Source organism: Cynocephalus volans, chromosome 6, assembly GCF_027409185.1.
Source record: "Cynocephalus volans isolate mCynVol1 chromosome 6, mCynVol1.pri, whole genome shotgun sequence".
NCBI classification, from domain to species: Eukaryota; Metazoa; Chordata; class Mammalia; order Dermoptera; family Cynocephalidae; genus Cynocephalus; species Cynocephalus volans.
The window spans coordinates 162,790,749-162,803,028 of NC_084465.1; the positions used below are offsets into that span (position 1 = coordinate 162,790,749).

At 46.0% G+C, this 12,280-nt stretch overlaps 1 long non-coding RNA gene across 1 annotated transcript in view; it reads right to left on the reverse strand.

Annotated features, from left to right (window-relative positions):
• LOC134379954 (uncharacterized) overlaps positions 1–11,802 on the reverse strand; it is a 159,654-nt gene extending 147,852 nt beyond the window's left edge. Inside the window, exons 1-2 of the long non-coding RNA XR_010023847.1 lie at positions 11,269–11,802; positions 2,095–2,494 (exon numbers count right to left, since the gene is read on the reverse strand). This is a non-coding gene — a long non-coding RNA (uncharacterized LOC134379954). The remainder of the gene's footprint in view (positions 1–2,094; positions 2,495–11,268) is intronic.
• Between the last annotated feature and the right edge of the window lie 478 nt (positions 11,803–12,280).

The window sequence follows — 12,280 nt, forward strand, 5'->3', positions numbered from 1 at the left end:
AAAGGGGAATTTGCAACGATTCAAAGTTTAAGAAGTTATCTGGAGCAAAGCAAACAACGCATTGTTACCATTTTCCACAATGTCCTCCTCCCCACGTGCTCTGGCAGTCTCACCCCCAGGAGGTCATCAAGGTTGAAAGACTGCTATGAATCTAGCAACACATTTCTATGCAAACACTTAAAGCATAATATAGATATACAAACACCTTAATACACACTAAGAACATACAGTTCTACAACTTGTTTCTCTTAGTAAATGTTATGCTCTCCATGCAGTATAGTAAAACTTTCCCTATCAACCTATTATTTTTAATACTGACAGAACATTCCACGGCATGGCTATGACAACCATTTATGTTACCTTAACTCCATTACTGGACAATTGTTTCTACTTTTTCACCATCACAAGCACTGCCATAATAGAAAACCTTACACACGCACACCTGTGCAATTCACCCACACAAGAAATTCCTAGCAGTGGAACTGCTGGGTAAGCAAAGAACGTGCGTTTTAAATTCTGTTTAAATAGAGTGAAGCCACCCTCCAAAAGGGTTCTATCAAATTATCATCCCACCAACAATATAGTTTTTTATTTAAAGGCTATGCATTTGAGGTGAACTTTACTTTGTGGACTGTCATTTTAAAGGTTCTGAAGAGTAATTATGAATGAAAAGTACATAGTATTACTTTTATCTTTTACTGAATCAATTTAAAGGAAAAATTTCACAGGGTTAAACAGTACCAGAGTAAACCAAAAAATTACCAAGAGTTTTAACCCACAGATTAATTCTAACTAAAAAAGATCATTCGACAGACTTTCACACTTATTTAGCAAAGATAGTCTTTTAACAGTGCATTCGGAAGCTTTAAAAATGTTTAATTTTTCTTAAAAAATTAAGAATGTTCAGAAAAGGGAATCAGTCGTGCTACAAATACTGAATTAGACTGCTGCACAGAACACTTTTAATTAAACATCAGCTGCACTCTTTTAGGGATCACAGTTACAACCCAAACTGTCTCCCAAAAATTAATTTTCAAAAATAAAAACACCGCTCAGATATTCCAAAATTAAGTTACTGATATCCTGTACTGTTCTTTTGTTCTGAATCGGTCACTACAGGCATTCTAAAAAATAGAGCCAGGGAAATTCTGAAGTCAACAAAAATCTTTTTTACAAAATGTTAAATTAAACATAAAGAGAGGACTGAGGCACACACATTTGTTCCTCCGTAACCGCGGGGGATTGGTTCCAGGCCACTTCCACCCCCCAAATCCTCTCCAAAACCCACGATCCAATGCACAAATAATAAAAAGCAAACAAATACACAAACGACTGTGTAAACAAAATTTGGGATGCGTATGGCACGACAGGTATTACTGTAGCCATTACTCAAAAGGAACCTCTGTAAAATCTCCAAGGCACCATCCATGCAAGAAGCCTCCGAGACGGGCAAGCCCGCGGCGCTGCGCAGTCCCGCACCGCCCAACTCCTCTCCACGCCTTCCTCGCCAAGTACATCCAAGGTCGCTCGTGAGGGGGACGGAAAGCGTGACGTTCCCGAGACCGCTGCGCCCGTCTCAGCGCGCAGACACCAGCCGCGGCCCCCGAGGGCAGGCCCACTCCCCGGGGTGACCCAACCCTTGGGGTCCCGACCCTCCCTGCACACCCAGGATGAGCAATGCTCTCCCGCCCGCCTTTGGCGCCGCACCCCTCCCCGAGCCTCGGTGCGCCGTCCCCCGCCCCCGTCCCCGCACGCGAACCCACCCATCTCGGAACAAAACGCGCGCGGAGGACCAGGACCGGGGAACCAGGACCGGGGACGGCGGGGCAGGCACGCGTGGGGCCGGCGGACACAGGAGCGCATGTCCGCCCCGGATACGCCATGGCCGGGCCCTCAGGGGGCGATGAGCGGGCACCGCCCGCCGGACAGTGCGCCACCGGGCCGCGCAGCCACGCTCACCTCAGCCCCCGTCCGCCCGCTGGACAGTGCGCCACCGGGCCCGCGCCGCCGCGCCCACCTCAGCCCCCGGCCGCCCGCCGCGACCCCGGCTGCCAGCGCCCCTCACAGCCCACGCCCGCCCCACACGGGCCTCACCTGCCGGCCACCGAGGCCGCCATCAGCAGACCCCCGAGCGCTCCGCCATCACTCCGTCGCGTTCCCGCCGGAGCCAGACGGAGCCGCCCACGTCCACTCAGTCGCCGCCGCCGCCTGCTGCTCCCGCTCCCAGGACTCGACGCCACACTCGCCGCTCCCGCTGAACTGCAACTGCCTTGCGCCTCCCTGGCTCGGGCGTCAACGGCCGCACTGTGCGGGCGCGACGGGGCGGGGCCTGGCTCTGCTCACCAGGTGATCGGGAGACTGACAGCTGATCTGGGCGACCCGCCCTCTGTCATCTTAGAGGCAATGAACAGGCTCTCATGCTTGACAGGGAGCTAAGGAGAGAGAGAAGGGGCCAGGGCCACGATTCTCACCCTGTTCTTCCCAGTAAGGGCACCTGTTAATGAAAGAGACATAAAGGATGCCGAATATACACGGAGAAGTGACTGTCTGCACAGATGAGATCAGCCAGCTTAAAAAGTATTCTAAATCAAATTAAAGTTCACGCACCCATGAATTTACAAATTCGATTTTTATAACATACACATTTAGAGTTGTATAGCTTATGACTATAATACAGATATTAGGGAGAATTCAAGGATTTCACAACCAAGTTTTACAACTCATTTCAGTGGCACCATTACTTATACATCACATCCACATGTTTTCAGGGGTTGGTTGAAGGCTTATATTTGGAAAAGTTTCCCAGGGGGGGAAAAAAAACTTCAGAAATGGGACGTTTTGGGGAGGGGACTGGATGGATGGTATGGGAGTCTGAACCCTTAATATTGGTGTTATAACACCATGTTCTAACCAACTACACTAACCCGCCAGCCCAGAAACGGGATTTTCTAACCCCCGATATGGGTTTGCCTTTTCAGACTGACCCAGGTGGTGAAGGTGGTAAAGTAGTTGCTGGAAAGGGCTTGTGAGAAGCTCAGCTCAGAAGAGCCCATGGCAGCCCCGTGTCCTGAGGGGTCCAGAAGGAGCCACCATGATGGATGTGCCAGAACAGCTGTGTCACCTTCCCCCTCTCATATGGGTTCTAGGGTGGTGATAGAGTTTGGATGTGTTATCCCCACCAAAACTCATGTGGAAATCTGATCCTCAATGTGGCAATGTTGGAAACTGATTGAGTCATGGGGGTGGATCCCTTGTGAATATATTAATGCTCTCCCTAGGTGGGGGAGTAATGAGTGAGTTCTCACTCTATTAGTTCCCATGAGAGCTGGTTGTTCATAAGACCCTGGCACCTCCTCTCTCTCTTGCTTCCTCTCACCATGTGATCTGCTTGCACCTGCCAGCTGCCTGCCACTTTCCACCATGAGTAGAAGCAGCCTGAGGCCCATGCCAGACGCAGCTGTCCCAGAATCATAAGCCCAATAAACCTCTATTCTTTATAAATTACCCAGTCTCTGGTAGTTCTGTTATAGCAACACAAATGGACTAATACAGAAAATTGGTACCAAGGAATGCGGTGTTCCTATACAGATACCTGAAAATGTGGATGTGGCTTTGGAACCAGGTAATAGACAAAGGTTCGAGGAGTTTGGAGGACTTAGAAGAAGAGAAAAAGATGAGGGAAAGTTTGGAATATTTTAGAGATTGGTTAAATGGTTGTGACCAGATGCTGATAGAAATGTGGACAGTAAAGACCATGTGCATGATGAGGTCTCAGATAGAAATGAGGGACTTATCTGGAACTGGACGAAAGATCACCCTTGCTACACCATAGCAAAGAACTTGGCTGCTTTGTGTCCATGCCCTTGGACTTTATGGAAGGTGGGACGTAAGAGCTGTGAACCAGAATGTCCGGCTGAAGAAATTTCTAAGCAGTAAAGCAGTAAGGAAGCTGCATGGTTACTTTTAACAGCCAACTCTGAGTTATGGCAGCAAAGGCATGATGTAAAGCCAGAATTTAAAAGGGAAGCAGAGCGTAAAGATTTAGAAAATTTGCAGCTTGGCCATGCGGTAAAGAAGAGGAGAGCCACAGAAAAATGCAAGGGTAAAGCAGATAAGCTGGTTACTAAGACATTTCCTTGACAATGAGGCAGCCAGGTGCAATGGGAAAAAAGCTGTAAAGGCATTTGAGAAGTCTGGAAGGCCCCACCCCTCACAGACCTGTAGGCCTAGAAGGACTGAGTTCTCCCAAAGGAGAATGAGATTCAAAGTGTGAGAGGGATTCAGAGCAAGGAAGCATCTCCATTACTGGCTTTGAAGATGGAGATGCAGGCAGCCCTAGCAGCTGTGAGAAGCCCCTGGCTGACAGCCAGCAACGAAATGGCAACCTCAATTGCACAACCATAAGGAGCTGGATGCTTCCACAACCACTGAGACTGAGAGAGAACCCTCCACTCCAGATGGGAATGCAGGTGGCTGATATGTGGACATTAGCCTGGTGACACCCTGAGCAGAGAACCTAGTCATGCTGTATCCAAACTACTGACCTACAGAACTGACAGCTAATACATGGTTGTCATTTTCTAAGCCACTAAATTTGTGGTAATTTATTTCTCAGTTGTACAAATTCCAGGAATGTGAAGGTCCCTCCATAGACCCTCTATAGACATTGTCACAACTTCCCAAAGTATTTCCTCTTTATTCGCCTGAATACAGATCTACCAGATCCACCCAGGTTGGGCAACTTATCCCAGCATTTCACCTAGCTGGGTTCCCAGGCTTGGCTGATGGGTCACACGGTCACCCGGGTCAGGAATCACCTCTCTCATAGTTTCCTAATCAGGATTTCCTGGATTTTAGACACGTGGAACTGCTAACTATCATCACACTCAAGTATCTTGGAAGAAATCTGTCAAGAAAACATATAAAATTATTTGTTGCTTTTATTGACCTCACAGCTTTAGACTCCATGGTCAAGAACCAGCTGAGGATTAAGTTGCTTGGACTGAATGGAGACTTTGTGCTGGGATGTCTAAGCAAACTTGCATCTGTCACTAAGATGAGCAGCTGGAAGCAGCAGTTACTATCTGGGACAAGAGGTATGGGCCACATCAACCTCACCATGGTTGAGTCATCTGCCTTTTTCACTTACCAAAGTGTGGTCTGACCTGCCTTAACAGACAGTTTATTTTATTTATTTTTTATTGTTTTTAAAACGATGCCTGGTAGGGGGATCTTAACCCCTGACTTGATGTTGTCAGCACCACACTTTCCCAAGTGAGCCACAGGCCGGCCCTTACAGATAGTTTAAAGTCACCATTAATTTAATGGTTTATATGCTTTTGTGTTTTTATTACCATGGAAGAGGAACGGGCGTAATTGACGCTTAGTTCCATTATTACATGTAGTCACTATTAATGGCTAAAGAGGGAAGAGAAATCTATGACTGGTGTCTTTATAAGAAGAGAAGACACAGAAATGCATACGCAGAGAAGATGGCCACGTGAAGACAGAGGCAGAGGTTGGCATGATGCTGCCACAAACCGAGGGGTACCTGGAGCCTCCAGAAGCTGGAGGAGGCACAAAGGGACTCCCCTAGAGCCTTTGAAGGAACACAGTCCTGCTGCCACCTCGATTTCAGACTTCTAGCTTCCAGAACTGGGAGAGAATAACTTTCTCTTGTTTTAAGACACCCAGTTTGTAACCTCTCCCTTTCTGTTTCTCTTTCTGTCTCTCTTCCTATTTTTATCTCTATGTACAAGGAGTCTTTAAGAAGTTCATGGAAAGATCCGTATTTTTCCATGAACTTTTAAAATACCTTCATATAGGCATACATGTGTGTATGTACATCCATACTCATTTTTTTCAAAAATCATTTCAGAGTAAGTTGAAGAAAGCATGCTCTTTATTCCTAAGTATTTCTGTATTATTAAAGAATGATGGAGACACATCAAAAAGGAACCAAACCAAATCTGGACTGATTGAACATCAGAGTAATGCATGACAATAATGAATTATAACTTATTGATATACTGTGGAATGCCTACTAAGAAATATGGAAGGAATGATGGAACTGGAAATGATCAATAGAGGCTGAAACTACTAAGTGAAAGTTTGATGACTTACTTATAATTAACAAGGGGAAAAAGATGATTTTACAGAAAAGAAATCTGCCAGAAACCACCTTAATTAAGCAAGTGATCAAAGTTAATTCCACAATTGGGACAGACTCACATAATGTGCACGAAGACAAATATCACTTTGATAGTAATCCTTCTAAAATCTAACTATGATAAAACATCAGACAAACCTAAACTGAGAAACACCCTACAAAATAATAATAATTAAAAACAATTTTAATTTTAAAATTTCAAGATCATAAGAATCAAAGGCTGAGGAGCTGTTCCAGATTAATGGAAATACAAGGGACATGAAACTAAACACAATCCTAGATTTGATCAGAGATCAGAAAAAAAAATATAAGGGACATTATTCAGACAATTGACAATGTTTTGGGGGGGATTAAAATTTTTTAATTCTATAGTTTTGATAGGTCATTAATTTTGGCTTTTACCTTTATTAGTTTCTTCCTTCTGCTTTTCAAAAATTTGTCCTTATTATTTTTTAAAATTTTATCATTATACAATGTAAACATTTTTTGTGGTCCTTTACCAATTTCTCCCTAATCCCCCTTTGCCACCTCTGCTTGCCTCCGTTTTGTGCTCTCCTTTTGAAAATTCAAGGAATTATTGTGATTCTCCTTTCTCTCTCTCTCTCTCTCTCTCCCAGCTCACACTTATGAGTGAGGACATGAAGTATTTCTCTTTCTGTACCTGGCTTATTTCACTCAATATAATGTTCTCTAAATTCATCCATGTTTCTGGGAATAGCAGAATTTCATTCCTTTTTATGGTACAGTAGTATTCCATTGTGTATGTATGCCACCTTTTCCTTATCTATTCATTCACTGATGGACATTTAGGTTGGTTCCAACTCCTAGCTACTGTAAATAGAGCTGCGATGAACATGGGAGTGCAGGTATCCTTGCAACATGATGATTTCCATTCCTTTAGGTATATACGCCGAGCGACGGGATTGCTGGATCTTATGGTGGTTCTATCTGTCGTTGTATGAGAAACCTACAAATGTGCTTTTCAAACACAAAGCCACCAATCCGGAGCCTACACCCCATCATCTCCTCTATGGGGCTCTCACACTCTGGGCCACTATCCCCTGCTCTAAGCACCCAGGGCCAGGTACCAGACACCTAGGGACAGCCCCTATGCCCAGAACCTATTGAAATGGGAATTTGGCTCTGATCTCTGCCTTATCCCTGAATGTAGGAGGACCAGATAAAACACACACTCAACCACAGGCTCCTCCCAGCTGGTGTTCTGTAGGAGTTAAAATACAGGGCATGTGCCACGAAGAACAAGACAATCTTGTGAGATGGCTAATTTATCTCACTTGTCACAGGCACCAGGGCTCAGCAAGCCCACGTAGATCAGTGGAGTCTAAGATAAACCACTGTCCTATGAGGTGCTCTAATGAGAACGGTGACAAGTCTGCAGAAAACACAGCCATACTCGGCTCGCGTAACTGCTTACGTGTCTGGAAAATGAAATACATTCTTCATCCCTCCCTGAACATCTCCAACACAAACTGGTCAGGAGGCAGCCCCTGGCTGAAAATTAATCAACTCCTAATACACAATCGTTTTCACGCTTTAGCTAGGGTTTTGCATCACCAGCATCGGTGGCCCTCGTGAAATGGTAAGAGGTTTACTAAACACACACACACATTTTCTCTTGAGAATTTGTGTTTGAGTTTAGCATGTGTGTAGCTGTGTGTTTGTATGAGCAGATGTGTGCACTGTCTAGACATGGCCCACTGGACAGTCAGATGGATAAAGGAATGTAACTAACAGAAGTCCGGAAATTTTAATGGGCCCACCCCCACCCTAGCTGGCTCTCACAGTAGGGTGCCAAGAGCCAGCTCCCATCTTCCCTCCACCTAGCGCTGCAGATGGAAAACTTCAGGCCTGGGGGAAGAGGCCGAGTCAGAGGAAGACGTGGGGTTTTCTGAGAGGTGGGTGGAAAAGTAGAAGAAAAAAATGCTTTTGAGGATGCAATATTGTGAAACATATTTTTTTGGTGTGGTTTTTTTTTTGGAGGCTGTTGCTGGCCTGTAAGGGGATCCAGACCCTTGACCTTGGTTATATAACACCATGCTCTAACCAACTTTTCCAGTATTCCGGCATACAACTCCTAAAATCTTTGGAATCTCCAAAGTAATAAATGTCTTTTCATATGTTAATGATTGGCTGGTAGCTGGCAGCCCCTGGGTGGCTGCAGGATGGGGGCTGGTCACAGGAAAGACCCAGCCAACATTAAAGGGTTGAGGCTTTCAGCCCCAGGGAGGGGGAGGGGGCTGAAGGTTAAGCTAATCAACCATGCCTATGTAATGAAGCCTCCATAAAAACCCCAAAGGAACTTGACCAGAAAGCTTCTGAATACCTGGGGGGTGGCACTCCCAAGGAGGGTGTGGAAGCTCCGCCCCCTCTCCCATACCTGGCTCTATGCGGCTCTTCACCTGTATCCTTTGTATTATCCTTTATAACAAACCGGTAAATGTAAGGAAGTGTTTCCCTGAGTTCTGTGAGCCACTCTAGCAGGCTAACCAAACTCCATACTCCATTGCAATTCCTGCATCCAACATCCGCCACTGATCTCTGCTTAGGTGAGTGAATTCTTGTTTCCCTCTCACAATGAGACCCTGTTCAGAGACAGTCCAGGACTGTCCTCAAAACCCTGGCGCCAGGGTGGAGGCTCTTCTCTCAGCCACACTGGTGGCTAGGCACCTCCACACTTAGGGACATCTAGTGTCATTGGTTTGCCTCACTCTCAGATCTGTGGCCTTGTGGGTGCACAGGATGCTTCAGATGGCAAAGGGGGTGCTGGCAGGGACAGGCAGCAAATGAGTGAACCAGGGAGAGGAGAGGATGGGACAGGGTCTGTGTTTTTATACCAGAAGAGTGGCTGCCCTAATTTTTGCATCTGAATCACCAGGGAAATTTTGAGCACTGTCCTCAGCATTCAGAAACCATAAATACTAAGGAAACTGACCAGCTGTTGAGGATATCAGTGAGGGTGGGTGTAAGAACCCAAATGCCCCAAGGAATCACACCCTGAGCACATAAGCCCTTCTCGGCCGCACCCCATCATGGCGCTGGTTGCCCTTCTCTTCTGCATTCCCCATCCCGCTGGCGCAGGTCGCACGCCAATCAGCTCCCCACCAAGCCCCATGCGGTATGCTAAATAGGGATTGTATTTTAAACCAATCAGCCTTCCCTTAAAGCCCTATATATATGTGTGTGCTGCCTAATAAAAGGAGCTCTCTCTGGTGGATCGTCAACTGGTGTCGACTCGTCCTTTCAGTGGGGAAAGGAGACAAGAAGAAAGATGACAGAAGCTTTCTAGTAAGGATCATCATTCTAAACCAGTTCAATGCCAATTGGAAAGAAAGGGTGGTATTTTCCTTTAAGGAATTCTAGAAATTTAATCATGCAATTGGCCTTGCCCCAAAAAGGAGAGGAAAGAAAGCACACTGTGTCATTGGACTAAATAAAGAGTCAAGCTTTTTGGGTTGTGGGGCAATTGCAAGATCACAAAAGACTTGAAATGAGAAGGATGCAGGGAAGGTGGAATGTGTCTACCAGGGTCTTGGAAATTTCCTGTAACAGAATTTATAACCAATCCTGGTCAAGGGACACAAGGGCACAAAGTGAGTAGTAAACCATTCCTGCTACTCTCTGCCACCTTCTGTCAACTCACAGCACAGAGCCTCCCACTAATGAAAGACCAAGGCAGATGCCCCCACCCTCCAAAGGCCATGAGTAGCAAGGGCCATCCTCCACGCCAGGCCCAGTGGTGGCTGGGTGTGTGCTGTCTGATACCTCCTTGAATCTCATGCTACCCCTCAGAAGTATTTATTTTTATCTCTCATTTTACAAGTGAGATCAAATTATTCTGCCAGGCCATTCACTGACCAGCTGGCAGAGCCAGAACCTTAAACTACGTCAATCTCACTCCCAGAGCCTGCTGATTCCACTACGTCTTCCAGTCTTTTCTTTCCATCCCACAGTATGACTAGAGCTTTCCCCACCTACTCTGACCCCATGCAAGAGGGCTGTCTGCTGTGACCTCCCGGAGGACAGTGCCGACTCACTTCAGCTGGCATCCGGGGCAGCCCTGGAGAGAGTCAGGACAGAAGGGGGAGTAGGAACTGCTCTTCTGTTAAATGCAACTTGGACTTGCTTGAAAGCAAAAAAAAAAATTTGAGAAAGAACCACAAGTTGTTCAGTGTAATCTGTAAAATGAAGTTAGATGGTTGTCAATAAATTCATATTATACATAATACCAGATATATACGTATATGTATATGTACATCATGTACATGCATGTGTATGTATATACCTGTATGCTTATATATGGATATAGATGAATAGGTTGGGTTATTAAACTTTCTAGTGTGTCTATTATTCTTCATTGTATTAGTCCATTGCTGTTGCTTGTAACAAAATTCCTGAAACTGGGTGATTTATAAAGAAAATAAAATTTATTGCTTACAGTTTCTGAGGCTAGGAAGTCCAAAGTCCAGAGAACACAGCTGGTGAAGATCTTCGTGGTGGTGACATTGATGGCTCGGGCATCCCATTGTGAAAATGGTGGAGCAGAGAGAGTAGAGGGACAGACTCTCCTCCTCTTTTAAGCCCTCAGAGCCACACCCCTGACCACTATTTTTAATCCATTCACTACTGCATGGTCCTACAGTCTAATCACCTCTTCAAAGCTCCATCTTTCAATCACCATAATAGGATTTCCCACTTTTTAAACAGTCACAGTGGGGGCTAAGTTTCTAGTACATAAAACTTAGGGACAAAAGTCAAGCTTCAATGAGTTTTGGGGGGGACATAATTCAATCCACTACATTCTGCCCCTGATCCCCCAAAATGCATGTCCTTTTCCCATGCAAATACATTCATTTCATCCCCAAAGTCTTAACTTGTTTCAACTCAAAAGTCCAAAGTTCAAAGTCCCACCTTGCAACCAATATGTTATCTACTTCCAAGATACAAGGGTGGGACAAGCATAGGGTCCATATTCCCATTCCAAAAGGGAGAAATAGGCAAAAAGAAAGGTGTAACAGGTCCCAGACAAGTCCAAAACCCAGCAGGGCAGGCATTAAATCTCATGCTGGCAAATCAGGTACCTTTACTCCATGTTTGATGTCCTCTGCATGCTGGTGTGGGGGCTGGGTCTCCAAGTCCTCAGGCAGCTCTGCTCCTATGCCTTTCCTGGTCTCAGGCCACACTTCTGCTCTCCCAGGCTGGTGTTCCACTCTGGTAGCTCCACAGGTCTGGGGTCTCCATGGTGGTCCCGCTCTCATGGCTCCACTAGAAATGGCACTGTTGGGGTTTCTCTGCTCTAACTCTGACCCCGCATTTCCTCTCAGCACGGCTCTAGCCAAAGCAGTGTGGTGACTCCACCCCTGTGATAGATCTTCTCCTGGGCTCCCAGAATTTTCTATACATGCTTTGAAATCAGGGTGGGGGCTCCCAAGCCTTCCCAGCTCTGGCATTCTGTGAGTCTGCAGACCTAACACCATGTGTACTCTACCAAGGCTTCCAGCCGGTATTTTTCAAAGCTGCGCATTCAGCCACACCTGGGACCAATTTAAGTCACAGCTGAGGCAGCCAAAGTAGCTGGGGTGCTGGTGTGGGGAACAGCTTCTGAGGTGGTCCTGCGCAGCAAGCCCTGGAGGATGCCTCAGGCCTGTTCCCCAAGACCATTCTGTCTCCCTAGGACTGAAATGGAAGGGTTGACAACAGAGGCTTTGGCAATGCCTTCAGGGCCTTTTTCTCCTCTTGATATTCCCTTTCTTTTGCACTAATCTTCTTAGCTAAGTGTCGCTGGGCTGCACCATTCCATGCTCTCTGCTTCTTTACCACATGGCCAGGCTGAAAATTTTCTAAATCTTTACACTCTGCTTCTCTTTCAAATTCCGGCTTTATGGCATGCCTTTGCTGCCATAACTCGGAGTAGGCTGTTACAGTGGGCAGTTAAAAGCCATGCAACTTCCTTAATGCTCTGCTGCTTAGAAATTTCTTCCACCAAATCCCTTGGTTCACAACTCTTTAAGTTCCAACTTCCACAAAGTCCTAGGGCATGTACTCAACGCAGCCAAGTTCCTTGCCAGTTCACAGCAAGTGTGATCTTTGCCC